At 39.4% G+C, this 24040-nt stretch overlaps 1 pseudogene; it reads left to right on the forward strand.

Annotated features, from left to right (window-relative positions):
• Window positions 1–22199: 22199 nt before the first annotated feature.
• Window positions 22200–22528, forward strand: LOC132234295 (large ribosomal subunit protein eL42-like; annotated as a pseudogene).
• Window positions 22529–24040: the final 1512 nt, after the last annotated feature.

Consider the following 24040-nt stretch of genomic DNA (forward strand, 5'->3'; position numbering starts at 1 on the left):
TACCCCAGTGGGGACCCCCACCCTGAAGGGTGTGTGACCAGCTGCAGACAGCCATCATCCCCTCACCCAGGCTGGCCAGGCACCCCAGTGGGGACCCCCACCCTGATCCAGGACACCCTTCAGGGCAAACCAGCCAGCCCCACCCATGCACCAGGCCTCTATCCTATATAGTAAAAGGGTAATATGTCTCCCGGCACCCGGATCAGTGTGACAGGGGGCAGCACCCAAACCCCCTGATCGCCCTGTGGTTCTGGGTGCGGCGCCCCAACCCCCTGATCGGCCCTGCTCTGTGTGTGACAAGGTGCGGCGCCCCAATCCCCCCCAACCCCCACAGGCCCTGCTCTGTGTGTGATGGGGTAGAGCCATAACCTCCCCATTGGCCCTGCCCTGAGTGTGAGAGTGGTGGCGTCCCAACCACCTGATCGGCCCTGCTCTGTGGGTGATAGAGGGCGGCACCCCAACCCCCTGATCCGCCCTGTCCTGAGTGTGACAGGGGGCGGTGCCCCGACTCCCCTATCGACCCTACTCTGTGAGTGACAGGGGGGAGCTCCTCAACCCCCTGATTGACCCTGCTCTGTGCGTGACAGGGGGCAGTGCCCCAACCCCCTGATTGGCCCTGCTCTGTGCCTGACAGGGTATGGAGCCCCAAGCCCCCTGATGGGCCCTGCTCTGTGCGTGACAGGGGGTGGCACTGCAACCTCCCCATCGACCCTGCCTTGAGTGTGACAGGGGGCGGCGCCCCAACCCCCCAATCGGCCCTACCCTGAGCATGACTGAGGGTGGCATCACAACCTCCCGATCCGCCCTGCTCTGTGCATGACAGGGGGCAGCGCCCCAATTCCCCAATTGGCCCTGCTCTGAGCCCAACCAGGGGCTGCACCTAGGGATTGGGCCTGCCCTCTGCCCCCTGGGAGCAGGCCTAAGCCAGCAGGTCGTTATCTCCTGAGGGGTCCCAGACTGCGAGAGGGCACAGGCCGGGCTGAGGGGCCCCTCCTCCCCCTGAGTGCACAAATTTTTGTGCACCGGGCCTCTAGTGAATGATATAAAAGAGATAGAGTATTATAAGGGAAATAGCAAGAATAACTAAACCAGGGACGGCTTCCCAGGGGAAGTAATATTTAAACTGAAAGAGGGAGATGAATATAAAATTCTCGAAGAGTAAAAATTAGTGTCCTAATTTTATAGTGAAGGAAATTAAGGCATGGAGAGGTTAGACGGTTTGGGGGCAGTAGGAGTGAGACCTTAGAGTCAAGGCAGCTGGTTTGTGTTGTGTGTGTGTCATGGGGAGAGGTCAGATAAGGACGGGGATTATTTTTGTTTTAAAAAATGTGTTGGACTTAAACATCTTTAAAAAGGAATGCAGAAAATCAATGTAGAGCTCCCACGAGGGACTGGCTGGGTTTTACATCATCAGAGCAACACTCCAGTTGAGTCGGCTAAATGCATGTGTACATGCAACTGAATGTTAATCTCTACTCTAAGGTTGGTTGGTTAACTTTCCAAGTGCCCTAATCAGAAATTCGCACTCCAGCTGTTGTTGCTTTCAAAATACTGTTTTTAAAATCTGTGCCAGAGGGTTTTTAAGTTAGCCTAAAATATGTGATTGAGATAACTTAAAATGACCGTAATGAGTAGCGTGTAAGATATGCTGTTAGCTAGAAAGGCTGCCCAGGTCCCACCATACTTGCCGGATACAGGTTTAAGACTCTGGAAAATTCAGTTGCATTGTGTGTTTGTAACATTGCTTCTATTTTTCTGCACTTGTTGAAGAAGTCTGTCAGCTAATTCAATTCTATCTTCTCTTATCCAGTCAGATAATATATATATATATATATATATATATATATATATATATATATATATATATATATATATTTTTTATTGCCTGAGTGAAATTTTTATTGCAGGGTGGGCTACATAAGTTGCAAGGTCCATTGCAAAATAAAAATTCAGGGCCACTTGATAAAAAGCAGAAATAAAGTGTCATTATAGATACTAAAATATAACTTTTTTCTTTTATTTTGTGATCTCACTCTTGACTTATCACAGTAGGTTTTTTCTCCACTTTTTTCTATTGTGGCAAAATACACACAAAATAAAATTTATCATTTTAACCATGTTTTAAAATATATTTTATCGCTTTCAGAGAAGAAGGGAGGAGAGAGGTATAGAAACATCAATGATGAGAGAGAATCATTAATCAGCTGCCTCCTGCATGCCCCACTGGAGATCATCGAACCCACAACCGGGACATGTGCCCTAACTGGTTCATAGGTCGATGCTCAACCACTGAACCATGCTGGCCAGGCTTAACCATTTTTAATTGTACAGTTCATTGGTACTAAATACATTCATAATGTACAACTGTCACCACCATTCATCTCCATACCTTTTTTCATCTTGTAAAACTAAAATTATGCTCATTAAACAATAACTCTGCATCTCCACTTCCCCATCCCCTGGCAACCACCATTCTACTTCCAGTCTCTGTGATTTTTGACTATTTCATGTACCATATCTCTGTAAGTGAGTTAAGACAGGTTTGTTTTTGTTTGTATGTGGTTTTGGTTTTTTTGTGTGTGTTGTTGTTGTTTTGCGTGTTCCTGGTTTATTTCACTTCACACAAATGTCTTCAAGGCTCATCTATGCATAGCAATCTCTCCCAATTTATGGTGGATTAGTATGAACATAGTGGCACCGACTGGGTTAGCCTCTAGATTTCCTGTGCAATTCACCAGGCCAGAGAAGGGAATAGCAATGCGGAAGATCTCAAAAGAGAGTTAATAAATTTACTGCTAATAAAGTTTGGTTGAAACTAAAGCAATTAATTGAAAAAATTAAAGAGGTCATTCATATTGTAGGCATTAAAAACATTAGTTATATAACCCAATATCCACTCTGCTCAGCCATCAGCATGTGTCTTAGGTTTGGATTGATAATAAAATCCATGAGACACAGTAGACTTTCCCTAGCACCACGTTTGCTTCGCTGGAATAAAGGATATGGGATCAAAACAAAACAAAACAAAACATAAAACCTGCCTAACTGGCAACAGCAAGGGAGAGGTCTTGTTACTCCCACTAGATGCATTTCCAACATTCTCCTCATTTGGGGCCCTGTGGTCACAAGAGGAGAGGCTGACTAGACATGGACCACTTCAGCTTGGAGAAGCCATCAACTCTGGGATCTCCTGAGCTTTTACGTCTAGCTCCAGTGCAGCTGCATCTCATCATTAGCAGCTACAATTACCTCATGTAGAATCTTCACAGTGAGGTACTTAGCAACTTTAACCAATGCTTATTTATTTTGAATACAGTGTAAGTAGTCTTGATAGAGTAAAGGTCATGTAAATCGCAGGTGCAGTGTGTATATGCAATAAAGGATTTATCCTGCCCCTTGTCCTCGGCTCCTGGGATGAGAACTCTTCAGTTCTTGGAATGGTATGCCTCATAGAAATATCTGTGTTTAACTGGAGGTCTGAGGCTACTGTGGGTTGTCTATACTGACAATATGAATTATGGAGAGAGCCTTGGGCCAGGCAGTCGCAGCTTAATCTCTGCAAGGACTTGGGACTAAGGTCAGCCAGGGTAGGTGACCCTGTCTATATGGTTGATCTCCAATAAGAATTTCTAAAGCCGTTAGAAAATTTCAGTTACACTATATAATGTTATCAACTATAGCCACCATGTTATACATTAGATCCCCAGACCTTATTCAGCTTATTTCTCAAAGTTTGTATTCTTTTACCAACCTCTCTATAATACTGAATTGAATAATTGAAATTTCTAAGAAAGGAGAATTTAAATGTTCTAAATAAATAAATAAATAAATAAATAAAGTGATAGATGTGTTGATGAACTACCTGGGAAGAATCCTTTCACAATGTATACATATATCAATTAATTATGATGTACACTTTAACTATCTTGCAGTTTTATTTGTTAATTATTCCTCTGTAAAGCTGGAAACAAATCTGAACCCTGAGGCTTGAGTGGGCTTCCCTGGCAATCCTTCGTGTGTACTGTCACATGTCATTACTGGTAGAAGTGAGCACTGTCAAGACGTCCCTGGAACTCTCCTAGGACCTTCGCTAAATGTCCTTTCCCTGTGCCTATTTTGCTATAATAAACTGTAACTATGAGTATAACAGTCCTCCTTAGTTCTATCAGGCTTTTTAGCAAATCCTTGAATGTGAAGGTGATCTTGGGAACCGCCCAAATTTGCAATATCCTCCTACAAATTTCCTAAGAGGACTTTCGAGGAATCCCAGAGGCTAGAGGAAAGACTACAGGCCTACTGTTAGCTGTTCCCTTCTACACATAGCAACAGGCATTAGCAGGCTGGAGCTCTGTGACAGTGCACAGGACTGGGTAACCCCAACCAAGGCCGCAGCGGTCTGTGGTGGATAAGACATGGTCTTTCCTCGAGGCATAGTTTGTTAGGAAGAAAAGACATGCCAAATAACACAAAGTGGAAAATGAGAAAACATTGATATTCTTCCATTTCTCTTTATCTCAGTTTTCCTATCTGCAAATGAAGGGGAAAGTCATATTACATAGAAAATAAAGATAGTTTTACAGACTTCTTTTCATAGCTTAAGGCTAAAGAAAAAAGAGAGAGAAGGTTTTTGCCATATTCCAACAAAGAACCTTGTTTTTTAAAATTAGTGTTTTGCTAATGAAGGCAAGCCATTTTATTCTATGGAATTTGTAACCAGGTTAGAAACACTAGAAGTTTTTATTATTCTTTCCATTTAGAGAAGAGCACTATACACAAATTAAAAATAGAATGTATAATTGATGTGTGTTTTATTTCCCTGTCCATAGAGTTGCCATATTCCAAACTAGTCTCTCCCTGTATGTTTGCTGATTTTCATGTTAATAACAAGATGTTGCTGGCATTTATTAGCCTGTAAATTATAACTCTATTTAGAAGTCCCTGTGTTCAATTAGCTTTAAAGACAATTAAAGACCAATTTGTCATTGCTACCTTTTCTACACAATGCTTTCCAATTTTAACTGCCTACTCTTTTGTTCTAATCAATTTTAATAACAATAGCAAAAGTTTAACTGTGACTCTTCGGTCTCATTCAGTCCATCTTTTATGCTGTTAGGAGGCAGTACAGTTAGCTGGAAAATTCACATATTCTTATGGGTAAAAAGGAAAAAAATTTATGAAAGAAAGCTTCTATTTGTAAAACTCTAGGAGGTGTCAGGTAAAATTCATGAAAATTGAACTACTTGGCCAAAAAATAAAAATCTATTTTTCCTTTTTTTTTTTTTTAAATGACAGAGGGTAGAGTACTTACAATTGCCATTTATTTTTCATGTCCAAAACCTACATTCAGTAATGGCTAAAAAAAAATCAGAAGTGAATATTAATGCATCACTCTGTGACCTGGAAGCTCAGTTAGCTCATCTTTTTTAATGTGCCACTTTCGATGCCAACACCATGGGACATAATTGGGTCTAGAACAGAGGTCCTCAAACTTTTTAAACAGGGGGCCAGTTCACTGTCCCTCAGACATTCCACACATGCGCACTGCGGGCCCGGGACGAGTCGACTGCTAAGCAGGACATGCAGCGGCGGCAAAAACACCAGGCGGGCCGGATAAATGTTTTCGGCGGGCCGCATGTGGCCCGCAGGCCACAGTTTGAGGACCCCTGGTCTAGAATGTTAATGACTACAAAGAGGTTTGACAAGTATTGGCCCACTTGGTCCTCAGGACACCCATGTGAGGTCCTTAGAACAAGTGTGATTATTGTCACTTTATGAAAACAAACAAACAAAAAAACAGATTCATGGGGGTAAAAACTTGACTGTAAATTTTCCGACAGTGGTATTCTTTACACTCAATAACATTGCTTCAACTTGCATTTGTTCATTGTTTCCATGTACTGGTAAATAGTGAAATGACTAGGACATTCATTAAGCTGTTAATTACACCGGAAGACCCTGACTTCTGGGTTAATATCTTGATAGGCCATCATCCAACTTGCACAAAAATTACAGGCAGAACCCTAAAAGAAGGCCATAATTAACAATAGCTTAAAATATAAGGACAAGAAGAGCACCTGCAGCCTCCCAGCCCTCCTGGCTTGTCTGCCCGCCATGGCCAATAAGGGTTTGGTTTAGGGTTAGGGTTAGGGCACAAGGTTAGGGTCAATTTTAGGGTTAGGCTTAGTGTTAGGGATAGGGTTAGGGCTAGGGCTAGGGCTAGGGCTAGGGTTAGGGTTAGGGTTAGGGTTAGGATAGGATTAGGTTTAGGCCTAGTGTTAGGGAACAAGGTTAGGTTTAGGGTTAGTGTTAGGATTAAGGTTGTGGTTAGTATTAGTGTCTGGGTTCTTAGCTGTACATTGGAATCACCTGCAGAGTTAGGTTTAGGGTTAGGTTTAGGGTTAGGGCTAGGGCTAGGATTAGGTCTCGGTTTGGGTTAGTGTTAGGGTTAGAGCTAGTGCTAGGGCTATGGTTAGTGTTAGGTTTTAGGGTTGGGTTAGGATTAGGATTAGGGTTAGATTTAGGTTTAGGGCTAGTGTTAGGGTTAGAGTTTTTGTTATAGTTATGGCTAGGGCAAGGTTAGGGTTAGGTTTAGCTAGGTTTATGGTTAAGGTTTGGGCTAGGGCCAGGTTTATTGTTAGGTTTATGGTTAGGATTGTGGTCTAGATTAGAACTAGGACTAGGATTAGAGTTAGGGCTAGGTTTAGGACTGGAGCTAGCACTAGGGTTAGGGTTAGGTTTAGGGCTAGGGCCAGTGTTAAGGTTAGTGTTAGGGTTATTGTTATACTTAGAACTAGGACAAGGTTAGGGTTAGTTTTAGGGCTAGGTTTGTGGTTAGGGTTAGGTTTAGGGCTAGGGATAGGTTTATTGTTAGGTTTACGATTAGGGTTAGGGTTATGATTGAGGTCTAGATTAGGGCTAGGGCTAGGGCTAGGGTTAGAGTTAGGGTTAGGTTTAGGGCTTGAGCTAATGTTAGGGTTAGGGTTAGGGCTAGGGCTAGGTTTATTGATAGGGTTATGGCTATGGTTAGAGTTAGGGTTAGGCTTAGGGCTATGGCTAGATTTAGGATTAGGGTTAGTGTTAGGTTTAGCTTTAAGGCTAGGGTTAGGGTTATGGTTATATTTAGGGCTAGTATTAGGTTCATATTTAGGGCTAGGTCTTAGGTAAAGCTTAATTTTAATGTTAAGAGTAGGGTTTGGGCTAGGGTTACGGTTAAGTTTAGCATCTAGGTCCTTGCATGCACATTGTAATCACCTGGAGAGTTATGGTCATGGTTAGGGTTAGGGATAGAGTTAGGGTTAGGGTTATGTTAGGGCTAGGGCCAAGGCTAAGGTTAGGTTTAAAATTATTTTAGCAGGATTAAAGTCTTTGTTGGTGTCAGTGTCAAACAGAATTAATGTCAAGCAAATCAAGTCAGTGATATAAGTCAGAATTCAAAACCTCAAGTCTACCTGACACCAAATGTGCTTTCTGCTCTCCTCCTGCCTTCCATGCACTGGCTGTCACAGCACCAGATGGAGGCAGTAGTGTCCAATCAGAAGCTCAGAATCTCTGTGTAGGGAGGGTTCCCTGGGAGCCAAGTGCTGGGTAGGAGTTTTTCCTGTCCTTCTCCAGCCAGTGACCGGCTGTTTCAGATACGGGGATACTTCATTTTATTGCGCTTTGCTTTATGGGGCTTCACAGATATTGCTTAAAAATATAAATAAATTGAAGGTTTGTGGCAACCCTGCATTGAGCAAGTCCATTGGCAACATTTTTCCAACAGACTCAAATGATGATTAGAATTTTTTGCAATAAAATATTTTTAATTAAGGCATGTACATTGTTTTTTTAGACATACTATTGCTCATTGAACAGACTACAGCATAGTGAGAACATGATTTTTATAAGGTTCCTGTAACTTGCTTTATTATGATATTCACTTTATTGTGGTGGTCTGGAACTAAACCCACAATATCTCTGAAGTACGATATTTGTACGACCATGTCCATGATAATATAGCTTCTTTAATCAACTCAGCACAAACACCATAGGAACTCGTCTCTTCACCTTCATGGAAAGTTAAATATTTCAATTCAGAGTCACCATGGTGTTCTCAGCCTTGCACCTCTCTTCTATTACTCATAGTATTCAATTAAATTTGGTTGATCTGTTAATAGATTTTATTCTTGTGTTTCTGAAAGCACTAAGTCAATTTTGAGTTGAGGATTGTTTTTATTCTACAGCTACTGTAAATTTCAGGTAAGTACATTTTATTGCCAGAGAAAAGCCACTGTTACTACTTTAAGGCTTTCTGCTCTTATGCTTTGATTTTTAGTAACTTTATTTCAAGAAAAAAAATGTGTTAGACTATTTTCATAGAAAATGCTATACTGCTCCACAAACATTTACCTGTATTTCCCACAGCTGAGATTTGTCTGTAGCTTAGAATTAGAAAGGAATTTAGAAAGCACTCACCTCTGTTCACATTTTACTGACCCAATGACAGGCACAATGTAACCGAACAGATGTTAGATCATGACTATGCTATTCTTGACATTTTCCCCCAAAACTTTTGCTCAAAATGCTATTTTCCTTAAATCAGCTACACTAGTCAAGTTTCTTAGACTGGAACCTCTGAAAGTCTATCTTAATTACTGAGCAAGTATTGAACACCAGCTGTTAAATACTGCTTCTGGAGGTCAAATGAGGTAAGAAGACAGTCATTTAAATTGAAGTGGTACATTTTTCCTATCACTTTCCATTGGATCTATTCCCAACATTTCCACTTTTTCTCACTCCTTCTCGCTACTGTCAAGGAGGGTTGGTTGGTTTGGGTGGCATGAGTGATTATTATGGGAAATGAAGGGAAAAATCTCAAGCCCCAAACAATTCACTTCTTCTTTTTTTCCACTTTCAGTATCATTAAACCATAAGGAAGCACAAATTTTTATTTATTGCCCTTTAGAGTCAAAATGTTTCCATTTATGTTTTGTTCAAAGAAAATAAAACAAGCCAGAGAAAGACAAATACCTTTTGATTTCACTTATATGTGGAATCTAAAGAACTATATAAATGAACAAAGAAAACAGAAGCAGACTCACAAACTTTCCACACCTTAACAACCAAAATAGATTAAGACTTATTTGGTTGACTGTATACAAGGCAAGCCTTTGGGAAAGTAATTAGGAGAGTAGGTATGATACCTGTTGTCCCTTTTTGCTGTTCATCATACAGGCATAGGAACCCTTGAGATTGATTCAAAGTTAAGTGCAGTATTCATTTACACATCCTTGCTGGGGTATTTTTTTTCAATTATTCATTGTTTAAAGGATTACATATAGTATTGTATATGTCTCCTTTTTCCCCCATTGACCTATCCCCGGCCACCTACACCCCCCTGCACATGCCCTCACCGCCCCTAATGTCTCTGTCCATTGGTTATGCTTATATGCATGCATACAAGTCCTTGGGTTGATCTCTTACTCCCACCCCCTCCCCTGCCTTCCCTCTGAAGCTTGATGGTCTGTTCAATGCTTCTCTGTCTCTATTTATAAATATAAATATGGGATCTTTTATTGCACAGAAGAGAGTGTGTACAGACAGTGGAGGGAAGGAGGGGAAAGAAAATAACACTGTTAAGAATGTATTGTATGCCAGGAGCTGTAAAACTCTGAAGAAAATTCAAATGTTTTCACTCTATTAGATCTGGAATATATTTTACATGAAAATTTAAGTGTCTAATTATGTGGTGAATTTCCATATCTGTAAATGGGATAAATGGTTTATATCTCCCAGTGATGGTGGCTAATGAAGAGCTCTATAGATACTTGCTGGCTTTACATAGAAGATTTCTACTCTAGATTTCTATTCCATTATAAGTATGTTGCCAACATCTTAAGGAGCAAATTAGACATTCCTAAACATTTTTTAGCTTTCAATTTTTACTCTCTTCCAAGGACATCTGTTTGAAAGGGGAGTTTAATGAGGTAGACAGACAGACCCTACGTCAGTTATTCAACTCCACACTTTGTGGAAATGCTCTGGGGATGTCCAGTTCACAGAAATGGATTTTATTTCTTGTTATCAGTAATATCCTCTTTCCTAAGAAGTGAAAGGAGATTGAGGAGAGCAGTGATTCATTACATCCTGTGTTGAACGTAATATGGATGGTTTCCAAAGTGTGCTTCTGAGCCATTTTGATTACTCAGTGTCCCAGGAAATAGCACATGCTTTGGGATTTTTGTTGTTGTTGTTGGTAGTGGTGGTGGTGATTGATTGTTTCAGAGAGGGTGTGCCTTTCTTTTTACTTTGTGTTTTGGTTTAAGCTCTGCTTTAAATACAGAGGGTAGCAAAACTTATAACCATTGTCAAAAACCATTAATAAAAAATTCCACTCATTTCACCTCGAATCCAATGTTACCCATCCCTTTTAGACAATACTTTACATACTTTTTATAAGAATAACCAGGAACTCTACTAAGCACTTTACATATATTTTCATGTAATCTTTGCAAATAGCCTGATAAAGTCGGCGTATCATTCATTTAGCTTTTGACACTGATGTATCTCCAGTACCAGGTGCAGTGCCTGCCTGGCAGTATTTTGATAAATATTTATTTCCTGATTGAATGAATGATGAAACTAAGGCATGGAGAGTTTAATTTTGCCAAGGGTTGTGCACCTAAGTAGTCCAGGAATAGGAATTCAAGCCCAGCTCTGTCTGAGTTCACAGCCTGAGGCAAAACCGCCTTAAATTAATGTGAATAAATTACAAGATGCCACAACACGCCTTTATTATCTATTGCAGAATTTTGCATATCAAATTGTAAGGATGTATTTTTTTTTCTCTTCAATCAGCATTCCTTCTGCTACAGTTGAAGCACTGTATCTTTTCTTCTGTTTATAGTGGATATATAGAAATCCCATCTTCTAGTATTCTCTACTTCATGGTAAACCTGAGTACCGCTGAACTTACATTTTACACGCTGAGCCATTGCACTTCAGGAATTTGCCTTAAATTCATTTTATAGTGAAGAATTCCCTGCACCATAGAGTTGAGTGGAGAGTTTTTGTAAAATCCCTGATGTCCAAGTTATATGCCAGACTTATATCCCAGACCAATGAAGTTGGAAAGCCTGAGGATGGGACTAAGACATCAGTATATTTTTAAGGTTCTTTGGTGATTATAGTGTGAGGCCAAGTGAGAGAATACTTTACAAAATTTTAATAATAATTAGAAGAAGAAATGATCTACTGCCTGTGTCTCTTCTCAGATGAATGCTGTCTTGTCTTCAGCCACCTCTTCCCCCCAATAACCCCTAGTGTCTTTAACCTTTTCCCCAGAGTTGTAAATGTTTACTTTAATTATTTTACTACTCTTGTGGTTTTCCAAATCCTTTTTTATATGTAGAAATGAATCAAGTGCAAAATCATAGGGGTCAAATGTATTCAGTATATAACTAAAACCTTATTTCTGATAGTTATAAGCAATATTATATATATATATTTATAAATATATTTATAGATGCTATTGTTATAACTATATACCATAGATACATATATTCCATATAGTATATAGAAAAAGAATTGAATATTACAGATTTCTGTGCAGTCATAATTTAAGGCAGACCCTTTTTCTTTTTGTTTGTTTTTGTTTTGTTTTGTTTTGTTTAAGAAAATACATTTTATTTAAAGAAACTTTTTTTAAAATTAAATCTTTATTGTTCAGATTATTACATTTGTTCCTCTTTTTCCCCCCATAACTCCCCTCCTCCCAGTTCCCACCCCACCCTCCGCCCTCACTCCCCACCCACTGTCCTCATCCATAGGTGCACGATTTTTGTCCAGTCTCTTCCCCCATCCCCCACACCCCTTTCCCCCCACGAATAGTCAGTCCACTCCCTTTCTATGTCCCTGATTCTATTATAATCACTAGTTCATTCTGTTCATCAGATGATTTATTCACTTGATTCTTAGATTAACTTGTTGATTGATGCATATTTGTTGTTCATAATTTGTATCTTTACCTTTTTCTTCTTCTTCCTCTTCTTAAAGGATACCTTTCAGCATTTCATATAATACTGGTTTGGTGGTGATGAACTCCTTTAGCTTTTCCTTATCTGTGAAGCTCTTTATCTGACCTTCAGTTCTGAATGATAGCTTTGCTGGATAAAGTAATCTTGGTTGTAGGTTCTTGGCATTCATCACTTTTAATATTTCTTGCCATTCCCTTCTGGCCTGCAAAGTTTCTGTTGAGAAATCAGCTGACAGTCGTATGGGTATTCCCTTGTAGGTAACTGGGTTTCTTTCTCTTGCTGCTTTTAAGATTCTCTCTTTGTTTTTTGCTCTTAGCATTTTAATTATGATGTGTCTTGGTGTGGTCCTCTTTGGATTCCTTTTGTTTGGGGTTCTCTGCGCTTCCTGGACTTGTAAGTCTAATTCTTTCACCAGGTAGGGGAAGTTTTCTGTCATTATTTCTTCAAATAGGTTTTCAATATCTTGCTCTCTCTCATCTTCTGGCACCCCTAAAATTCGGATGTTGGTATGCTTGAAGCTGTCCCAGAGGCTCCTTACACTATCTTCATATTTTTGGATTCTTTTTTCATTTTGCTTTTCTGGTTGGGTGTTTTTTACTTCTTCGCATTTCAAATCTTTGACTTGATTCTTTCAATCCTCTGGTCTTCTGTTGGGAGTCTGTATAATATTCTTTATTTCATCCAGTGTATGCTTAATTTCTAGTTGGTCCTTTATCACAACATTGAGGGTCTCATTAGATTTCTTGTAGATCTCATTAAGTTTATTGGCAGTCTCTAGAAGACTCTTGAAAGACCTCAAAAGTGTGGTTTTGAATTCTATATCCAGAAGCCTGCTTTCCTCCAGTTCTGTCATTTGTATCCTGTTTCTTTGTTTCGGCATTTTTTTATGCTTTGCTGTGTTGATAGAGTGGCTTTCTATGCTAAGTGTCCCAATTACCTGAGGTAGACACTCTTGTTGCACCCCCTTGTGGTCTTTGTGTGCAGTCTTGTTGTAGCTAAGCCTTGATTGTTGTAGGTAACACTGGGAGGGATTTGACCTCCAGGCCAACTGGCTGTGAGAATCAGCTGTGTCTGCAGTGGGAGAATTTTTGTCCTCTAGGGAGGTGCTAATCTAGCCTTTGCCTGAGGCTATCCTGCAAATGCCTCAGTGGAGGGCTTGGGTGGAGCGGGTCCCAGGGGATCAATAGGGCGGGCAGAGTGAGCAGTTATGGCTGCTCTCAGTCCCGTACCCAGAGGCTCTGCTTCTCAGTGTCCCAGCAACCGCTGCAAACCTTGGAGAGAAAGCTGCCCTCAAGTTCCAAACGATGCCAGACAGTCCCGCTTCTCCCGTATGAGTCTGGGTCCATAGAGACTCGCCTGGAACTGAAGCTCAGAGCCTGAGACTCCCTCCTGATTGAAACAGACAACCACGCCCTCCGCCGCCAGCCTGCTCCACGCACATTGGCACCTTAGTATTTTACTTCAGCACCATGCCTCCTCTGAATCTTGGTATGCTTTTCTCTTTCCTTCTAGTTGTAGAATTTCCCCTCAGCCAGCTTTCTTGTGGTCCTGGGTTCCGTCTTTTAGTTGTATTTTTGAAGTGGTTGTTCGAGGCAGCAATCTCCGTTGTTTACCTATGCCACCATCTTGGTTTCCCCTCCCTTTTTCTATTCTGAGGTCATGGCAATAACCTTTCCATGAGAATGGTAGAACTCAGTAATCACTTGGATTTCAAACCTATATATTCAATGTAAGGTAAAGTGGACAATGGCTTCTGGTCCCAAAGAGCTAATGACACATTTACACCCTTATTAATTCAATGCCATACTAGAAAATTTTTAAAAATGGTTAATCTTATTTTATTTCTAGTCTCACCTTGAATTTTTCAGACTCTCTTCTTTTTCACCATGATTATCATTAAAAATGCATCCTCGCCCTTAAAAACAGTCATCTTAGGGAAAAATAACCAGAAGTGGACCATCATTTTATAATATAGAATGAAAGGTTAGGAATATATGGTTGCCAACCCTCATGGCTACATGAAAGCTTTCATCTTTCCCCAAACCTAAGTTTAACATGCTTCCACTGTTTAGTCATGGCAGGCTAGGCCTCTTACACACACACACACACACACACACACACACACACACACACACACTCATACTACCCTAAAAATAAGGGGGGAAAAGGCTGTATAAAATAGTTTCTCACTATTGAATAATTTACAATATAATAAAGAATTATCAACTCAAAACTTATGAGAAAACAAGAACCCAGATAACCAGGTAACCAGGGCACTCAAAGCCTGCTTTGGCCCAGAGCCTTTTATCCATCCAAGATAAAATGAACTATAAAACTGAGCTATGATTTTTTTATTGATTTTAGAGAGGAAGAGAGAGGTAGAAATACCAATGATGAGAGAGAATCATTGATTGATGCCTCCTGCATGCTCCACACCAGGGACAGGGCCCACAACTCGGGCATGTGCCCTGACCAGGAATTAAAATGTAACGTAGTTCGTAGGTCGATGCTCAACCACCAAGCCATGCCGGCTGGGCTGAGCTATGATTTTGATGAACTTGTGGATCAAGAGGGCAGAAATCTGCTGGGACTTGCCTCTACTTATAGGTGAAGAAGCAAAAACAGGGGGTGGTGTCCTGAAGAGACTCAATAGTGTTTTGCAAGCCAACTATTTCAGGAAATGCCTTTACAGATTCCTCAGGCAAAGCACAATTAATCTCAGATGGGGATAGAGTGACTGCTTCCATTGGCAAAGATGATGCACCAGAATTTAAGAACTGCCAATATGTTCCCACTGCAATTTTTGGGAACCCATTCCTTCATAATCAATAACCTCACTTTAATAACAGATATCTTGTGAGCATGGAAATTCAACCTGTGTTGTAATTCAGCCAACCACAAGACCAATCTGGGTTTAATATTCAGAAATATCAGTTTTGCAGATACAGATGAGGCTTTCTTTCAGGACAGACTCTGAAACTTTTAGGTCATTTACATAGCACTTGAGCTTGGAATTAATGAGCACTTGAGCTCATCCTTTTCTTCCCCTACTGAGTTAAGTACACTTACTAGTAGTAGCAACCCAATGATGATATCTCCATTGCCATATCATGCCGTGGAGTATCAGTGTCCTCTTTACTAATGACAATAGAGTCATTAGTGTCTTTGAATCTAATTGTATTAGAGAATGGATCCCGAAAACTGCAGAACCAACTCAGAAAACTCACCCCTAACATTCTGTTCCTCTAGAGCTATTCTGGGTACCAAAATCTGTATCAGTCAGGGTTTTCCAGACAAACAGACCAATGGAATATATTGTAAATAAAGAGACTTTTAAGCAACTGACTCATGTGATTGTGGGGCCTGGCAAATGTGAGATCTGTAGAGCAGGCCAGAAGTCTGGACACACAGGGAATAGCTGCTGTCTTGAGTCTGAAATCCATAGGATATTCTGGGGGCTGAAACTCAGACAGGACTTCTACGTTACAAACTTGAGGAAGAATTCCTTCTTCTCTGGGTAACCTCAGTTATTTTGTTGTTGTTGTTGTTGTTGTTGTTCGTGTTCTTAGGGCCTTATAATGATTGAATGAGACTAATCTACATTATTAAAGGTAATATCCTTTACTTACAGTCATTTGACCTTAAATGTTAATCACAGCTACAAAATACCTTCACAACAACATCTAGACAAGTGCACCATAGCCTAGACAAGTTGACACATAAAATTATCATAACATATACAATATGAATTCATGATGTATTAGAGATCTCATCAAAAATTAAATGTATAGAGGTTAATATGGGCAATAATATAATCTATACCTGTATTTATTGGTGGGTATAATTTATAATGTAGAACAAAAAAAGTATCACTGTAGAAAAATAATTTATACATTCAACTATGTTAAAATTGATGACTTTTGTTCATAAAGAGATACCAATTATGAAAGTCTCTGAGTAGGAAAAAATTATATAGAGATATACAGAATATCCAGGACTCGGATTATGAAAAGAATGTCTACAAATCAATAAGATAAAGCAAAGTTTCCAATATAAACTTAGGTCAGAGAGACTTGCCCTGAAATCCCCAAAAGAGAATAACCAAATACTTAACAAAGATCTAAAAAGCTGCTCAATCCACTTATACTGAGGAAAATGCAAATTAAAACACAAGTAAAGTTGCCATTACAGATGTACAGGGTTGTCAAAAATTTTGAAGTATGAAAATAAATGTGAGCATAGAAAAGAGAGACACATATCAGAATGATTATGAATCTAATCTCTTTGACTGAATTCTCTACCACTTTCAAATGTGTGAATTGAAGCCAGTCACTTCACCTCTCTGTGCCTCGATGTCATTATCTGGAAGTGGGAAGAACAATACTACCTCATCTTTATAATATTATAAAGCTTAAATCAATGTGCTGAGAATATCGCCTGACATATATTACTGAAGTGTTTACTTTTTAATCAAATAAAATGTGGTAAAATAGAAACCCTAATACTCTGCTGGTAGGAGTGAAGATTTGGAAAACAGTTGGCAATGATCTATTATCATTAAAGATACATAGAACCTGTAATACATAAATTCTGCTTCTAGTATATAATCTAGAATACATACAATAGGGCACATTTATAAGAATGTTTACAGTGACATTCCTTAGTATTACAGAAATGGAAATAATCATCTACAAAAAAATAGGTAAATAAATTTTAGAAGACACATACAATAAAATACTAAACAGAATGAAAAGGAATAAGCTACAGCAATAAACTTCAGGTATACGCAAGAATATAGATAAATCTCAGACTTATTATGTTGAGTGAAAGAAGCTGACACAAAAGAATACAAATTATGACTCTATTTTCATAAAATTCAAAGACCAGGAAAGACTAAAGTATATTGGTAAAATTTAGAGAAAATTAACAGCATTATTATCATATATGCAAGAACAGTGGCTATAAGAGAAGAGGTAAATTTTGTTGGGGAGAATTATCTACAATAATAAAAGTGTAACATGCTAATTAGACTGGACAGCTGAACGACCTTCCAGACATCCTTCCAGATGTCCTTCCGGATGACCTTCTGGATGAAGCCAGGGATGCGAGGGGCCGAGGCAAGCTGCCGTGGCTTTGAGGGCTGAGACCCTTGCAGAAATTTTGTGCATCAGGCCTCTAGTAAGTATATAATAAGGGGAAGATTATACCTGTTCTGCAGATGGTTATTTCACTTCTACAAGATTGAATAATGTTGCAATAGACATTCTTGTACATGTGTCCTAGTTTATATACCCTATGTTAAATATCTAGGACTAAAGCTACTGTATTATAATGGTATTCATATAGTTCTGTCTCTAGACCTGAGTACAGGTACTCATTAAACTATACACATATGATTTGTGTACTTCTGTACTTATTTCCTATTTAATAATAAAAGTAGAAAATGGATTGTGATTAAATGGGAAATCAAGCATAAAACATCTTTAAAAAATGGGATGTAAAGAGAATATAGTAGTGACTAGGGGAAGATGAGAAGTAAAGAGGAGTTGGTTTTCTTTATCCTCCTCTGTTTTATTGATATAAATGACATATAATATAAAGTAAGTTTAAGGTATACAACATGATGATTTGATATGTGTACATATGTATTATGCAATGATTACCAACATAAGGTCAGTTAACTTTACAGAGTTACTGAGTTGCATTGTTTTGTCTTGTTAGTTGTTTTTTGTGGTGAGAATATTTAAGATCTACTCTCTTACTCATCTTATAACTGGAAGTTTACAGCCTTTGACCATCTCCCCATTTCCTCCTCCCACTAGTCTCTGGCAACCACCAATTTACTCTGTTTCTATGAGTTTGGGTTTCAAGATTCCACATATAAATGAGATGATATGGTATTTATCTTTCTCTGACTTATTTTACTTAGCATAATGCCCTCAAATTTCATCCACATTCTCACAAATGGCAGGATTTTCTTCTTTTTATAGCTGAAAAATATTATATATATATATCGCATGCATGAGAGAGAGAAATGAAGTTGTCTTTGTCTACAGTTGACATAATCTTGTATATAAAAAAATACTAGAGACTCCACTAAAACAGGTTTAGAACTAACCAATATATTCAGTAAAGTTGCAAGATACAAAGTCAACATACAGAAATAAGTTGTATTTCTTTACACTAGCAATGAACTATCTGAAAAAGATATTTCTAAATCTCATTTATAATAGTATCAGAAACAATAAAATACCTAGGAATAAATTTAACCAAGTAGGAGAAAGATATGTACACTGAAAACTATAAGACACTGATGACAGAAATTAAAGATGACAAAATAAATGGACGGATATACTGTGTTCATGAATTGAAAGAAATAATATTGTTAAAATATCCAAACTACCCAAACCTATCTATAAATTCAATGTAGTCCCTATCAAAATTCCAAATAGTATTTTTCATGGGAATGGAAAACACACCCCTAAAATTTATGTGGAATCACAAAAGACCCCAAATAGCTAAAGCAATCCTGAGAAAGAACAAAGCTGGAGGCATTACACTTCCTGACTTCAAACTATATTACAAAGCTATAAGCAAAACATATGGTACCAGCACAAAAAGATACATAGACCAATGGAATATAATCAAAAGCCCAGAAATACACCCATACACATGTGATCAACAGATATTTGACAAGGGAGCCAAGAACACTAAATGGAGTAAAGGATAGTCTCTTTAATAAATAGTGTTGAAAAATTGGATATTCACATGCTTTTTTCCTTTTTAGGAATGTAGACAGTCAAGAATTTCTCAATATTTATGGGAAATATCCAGTTAAAAGGAGAATTCAGATTTTTAGAGGAGAAGAGGTACAATCAGTTGAGTACAATTTCTAAAAAGTAGGGAGTGTTATTTGGTACTCTACTATAATGATAAACACACGCCTTTATATATTTGTCCAAACCATAGAATGTACACCACCAAAAGTGAACCTAATTTAAACTATGGATTTTGAGTAATTATGATGTATCATAACGTTTTCATTCACTGTAGCAAATATACCACTCTGGTGAAGGATGTTGATAATGGGGGAGGCTGTTCCTGTGTGGGAGCAGAGGAATATGAGAAATCTCTGTACCTTCCTCTCAATTTTGCTGTAAATCTAAAATTGATGTAAAAATAAATTTTCAAAAGACATTATTTTTTAAGTAGGGAGTGTTAGGCGACCATTTTCCATGGACCTTTAGTGCACCTGTTCTTGGGGCAGACACACTACCTTTTTCTGGACTATCTTTTCAAAGATGTTGAATAGGAAATAGCCTTGAAAGCTGGAGATAATGTCACCCTCTCTAACAAGGGCAAGTTTGCTTACTTCCCACTGTAATAAATATAATATTTCTCTCTAGGGCAAAAGCCAGACAGGCTTACTTCCCATTATATAAAATCCTGGTTCTCTCAAGCCAGGGTTCCTCTTTTCAATGTAGCCCACTGCACTTTTCAAGAATCTCCTGGCCTTCCGAGCATCACTGTGGAAACTGGGGCTCAGGAATGGGCACAAATGCTGACAACTGTGGCTACTCCTCTTGCTGAGTAATGAACTGTCTTTGTGTCTGAACCAAGAGTGGTGTTTTCTGCTGGCATCCATAAAAAGGCAACAGATTAATTTGCCAGCCTGGAAGTATAAACTCTGAGACCATCACAGCTTTTTTAAAAAATATATTTTATTGATTTTTTACAGAGAGGAAGGGAGAGGGATAGAGAGTTAGAAACATCGATGAGAGAGAAACATTGATCAGCTGCCTCCTGCACACCCCCTACTGGGGATGTGCCCGCAACCAAGGTACATGCCCTTGACCGGCATCGAACCTGGGACCCTTGAGTCCACCGGCTGACGCTGTATCCACTGAGCCAAACCGGGTAGGGCCCATCAGAGCTTTTGACAGGAAGGGCATAGAATGGGCATTTGGATTATCTAGAGCTACTTTAGATATGTTGCCACAATAGCTTTCAGCTTGGTGGCCCTTATAAGGCACTGCAAAATTTTTTCATGGGTTATATAATTTAATCCTTACAAATTCCATTAGAATTCCCTTTTAACAGCTGAACAACAGGAAGCCACTTGACCAAGATCTGACATTAATTAGTGCCTGAGACTAGATTGAGATATGAGCCTCTTGGTTGATCACAGAGCTGCAGCTGTGGTGTTTTCTGCTATTGTTTCAAAAATGTGGTTTATAGACTGATGCCAGCACCTGAGGAGTGTGTACAAGGAAAAATGAGACAAGTTTTCATCAAGGGAACCAAGAAGAAAGAAAACAATATGGTGAGTTTTTCACTCAGCTAAGTATATTCAGTTTACATGACTAAATTTATTCTGAGAACCAGCCCTCCCTTTTAGAGGAAAAGAAGGTGTTTTCATATCCTTTTGTTAAAGAATTGAAAGTGATAGTAAATTGTAGTTTTGTTTGAGAAGTATTTAATATCCTTCCTTGACAACATAAATGGCTGGCATTTCAATATCCGTCCTTTTTTCTTCTTATCTATGGAATCTTAAACTCATATCTAGAGTTTAAGTACATGTCATTGTGGAGCACATATTGCTTCCTAAATGGGTTCACGGTCTAGTTCATGCCTCTGGGGTGACTAAGTATGACAGTGTGTTGGTGTGTAAATGTGCTTATGCCTTTGGGGTGCAGGCACATTTGCAGTGAACTGTCTTTGGAAGACTAAACATAGAGCTTTCATCATGATCTGTCCTTGCTGGCTTTGATAATATGTGAGATCTCAACAGCTACTCCATGGCCTGAGTATAATAGGCACTGAGTAAAGGTGTGTCAACTGAGTGAGTAAGTCGATGAGCAGATGCATTAATGGACTTTGAGGTTTTTGTTGTTGTTTTGGAAATTCAGTGGTACATGTGGTTGGACAACCCTACTACTCCTTCCATAGCAGCAGGCTTGCTTGATCCAGAACACCATTGCATTCCTCAAAGAAGAAAAAAAGAAATAAGTGGCATACATCAACTGACATATAGATAAATAACATTTTATTTTTTTTTATATGTGATCATCTGTTTAGGGTGGCGAAAAACTCCATCATTTTTCTGAAAGATCGAAACAGGCGGTTACCTGCCTTGTGAACAGATACACCCCTGGCTGAACTATGCTTTCCCCATTGAAGGAAGCAGGGCTGTGTGTTAGCTCCTAAGAAAGGACAGAGACTTTGGGGTGTTCTGTGGTTGTTGGTGATGATTTACATTTTTTTCTCATATGGTTTTAACATGATTAAAATATTTTCTACTTCTTAGCCACTTAAAAATAACACTGAATTTATGATCTCTCTAATTGTGCCAATGCATTAAAAAGATGATGTTTAGTGTGCCGAGAATCAATTGTTAAATTTACTGAGTGTGAGAGCTGGCATGTTTACTGCATCTAAAACCTTTTGATAAGTTGAATAATCATAATTTCCTTCTGTTTTACGGTATCCTTTCATTTTCCTTTAAACTGCCTCAGAACTGGTTATTAACAGGTTATTTTTGTGTAACCAGGAAGTCCTTTTGTTCCCTGGTCTTCTTCTTTCTACAGACTGATTTGATTAGTGTTTGCAATGTCCTAGCTTATCACCATGGAAATACTGTAACATGACAAATATACAGCAAACAAAATGAGAAGAGAGTAATTGGAACAGAAGAAGGCTTGTGGCTGGAAGCAGATCCTAGTTTCCCATCTTCCCGGGAAGTCTGGCTGGAACATACATCTTTTAGTCCTACACAGTACTGTGCATAGGTAGTAGCCTTTCCACTGTAGAACCCCCTTCATGATGTCCCCTCTTCATCACCATAGACAAATTCCTTGTTCTCACATACTATGACTTTGTGTATTTAGTTTCTCATATAATTTTTATGTCATTTATATTCAAAGCAACTGTTGAGCATTCAGGAATAAGCCTGGGAAGACTTGATACTCTGCTGAGTTAATGAGGTGAATGGGCAAAGGGACAGGTTGAGAAGACAGATGAGGAGCTTTAGCCTTGATTCCACCACAATTTATTTATTTGTGAAAGGGACACAAGAACAACAGTTCACCTATCTTATAGGAATGCTGTAAGAACTGACTGAGAAAATATATGTAAAAAGTACCTTGGTAGATCATCTTCCTTTCCCTGCCGATAGCGCTCACAAACATGGTGAATGTTCCTACAACCCGCCAAACTTTCTGTAGGAAATGTGGCAAGCATCAGCCCCACCCAGCAACACAGTACAAGAAGGGCAAGTGCTCTCTGTATGCGCAGGGAAAGCGGCGTTATGACAGGAAGCAGAGTGGCTATGGGGGGCAGACTAAGCTGGTTTTCTGGAACAACAAAAAAAGGCTAAAACTACAAATAGGATTGTGCTGAGGCTTGAATGTGTTGAGCTTAACTGCAGACCTAAGAGAATGCTGGCTATTAAGAGATGCAAGCATTTTGAACTGGGAGGAGATAAGAAAAGAAAGGGTCGAGTGATCCAGTTCTAAGCTTTGTATTTTGTTTTGTTATCCTATCTAATAAAGAGGGAATATGCTAATTGACTGACCCACCCTCAAATATGGCGGTGCCCACAGTCACAAGATAGTGGCGTCCAGTCCCCTCAGCCCTGCTGGGATGGCAGGCGGGCCCGGCGGCTCCACGTGCCTGCCTCTGGAGTCCCCCAGTTTCCCCAGCCCCTCAGCCGCCTAGGACTGGCCCGAGGCGCAGGTAACCAGGACTGGCCAAGGCTTGCTCTGCCAGCTGTGGCAGCAGCAAAGGTGTGATGGGGGCGTTGCCTTCCCCTGATCACCGGGTCATCTCCTGTCCCTGAGGGTTCCTGGACTGTGAGAGGGGGCAAGCTGGGCTGAGGGACCCCCCACCAGTGCATGAATTTTCATGCACCGGGCCTCTAGTATGACAAAATCTTGATATGTTTAAAAAAAAAAAAGTACCTTGGTAAACAAAAAGCAATACAAATACTGTATAGTAATCTTAAGAGTCCAAAAACTGATTGATCTTTATTGTTCTCATTATATTGATCCTTGATGAATCATAATATACCTGTCCTCTAATCACATCACCATAAAGTATATTGACAGGCCAGGTTTTCCAGGAATTATATGCTCTTGATGCTTTAAAACATGAATTATACAAGATCCTGGAAAGAAGAGTGCTGACGGTAATTTGACTGTGGCAGGAAGATGTATTGGATGAATAAATAGGACCTTTTCAGCTCTACTTTTTGAGGCAGTAGAAACAATAGCATCCTAGCACCCAGCTCTCCTATGCCCTGAATGTCGTACTGAGATCCTTCACATCAGGAGTGAGCACATTGTGACTTCTTCTATGGGTTCTACATATGGGGGAAAAAAAAACACAACTTGCCAAACCAGTTTGGCTCAGTGGATAGAGCGTCGGCCTGTGGACTGAAGGGTCCCAGGTTCGATTCCAGTCAAGGGCATGGACCATGGTTGCAGGCACATCCCCACTGGGGGGGGTTGTGCAGAAGGCAGCTGATCGATCTCTCTCATCGATGTTTCTACCTCTCTATCCCTCTCCCTTCCTCTCTGTAAAAAAATCAATAAAATATATTTAAAAAAAAACAACAACTAATCCTCTTTATTAGGAAACAAATGGTCCAAATTACAAGCTCCTGTAGGTTTAAACCCACAGAAGCAATCTAATTTCAAAAGGACTCTAAAGACACATTTCTCTTCAGTGAGTGGACACAAGATGTGAGTAATTATTAAACTCATAAACTAGCTATGATTTGGAAGGTTATTCAAGAGAGTAGAGCTCTGTACTCAAGCTCAGTTAGAACAGGGAGTATTTGAGCCAGTCTAAAAATGAGAGCGTTGCTTAATGTAATCTTTCTCCTGGTCCTCTTTGCCACCCTTCCCCCAATTATACTCCTTTCTCCTCCTTCCCCCTTGTGCCTCATTTTCCTTCCTTTACTTCCCTTTCTCTGTCTTTTATTTGTTTGTTTGTTTATTATAATTGGAGTTGAGGTACAGTATAGT

The sequence above is a fragment of the Myotis daubentonii genome, chromosome 5 (assembly GCF_963259705.1).
Source record: "Myotis daubentonii chromosome 5, mMyoDau2.1, whole genome shotgun sequence".
Lineage (NCBI taxonomy): Eukaryota > Metazoa > Chordata > Mammalia > Chiroptera > Vespertilionidae > Myotis > Myotis daubentonii.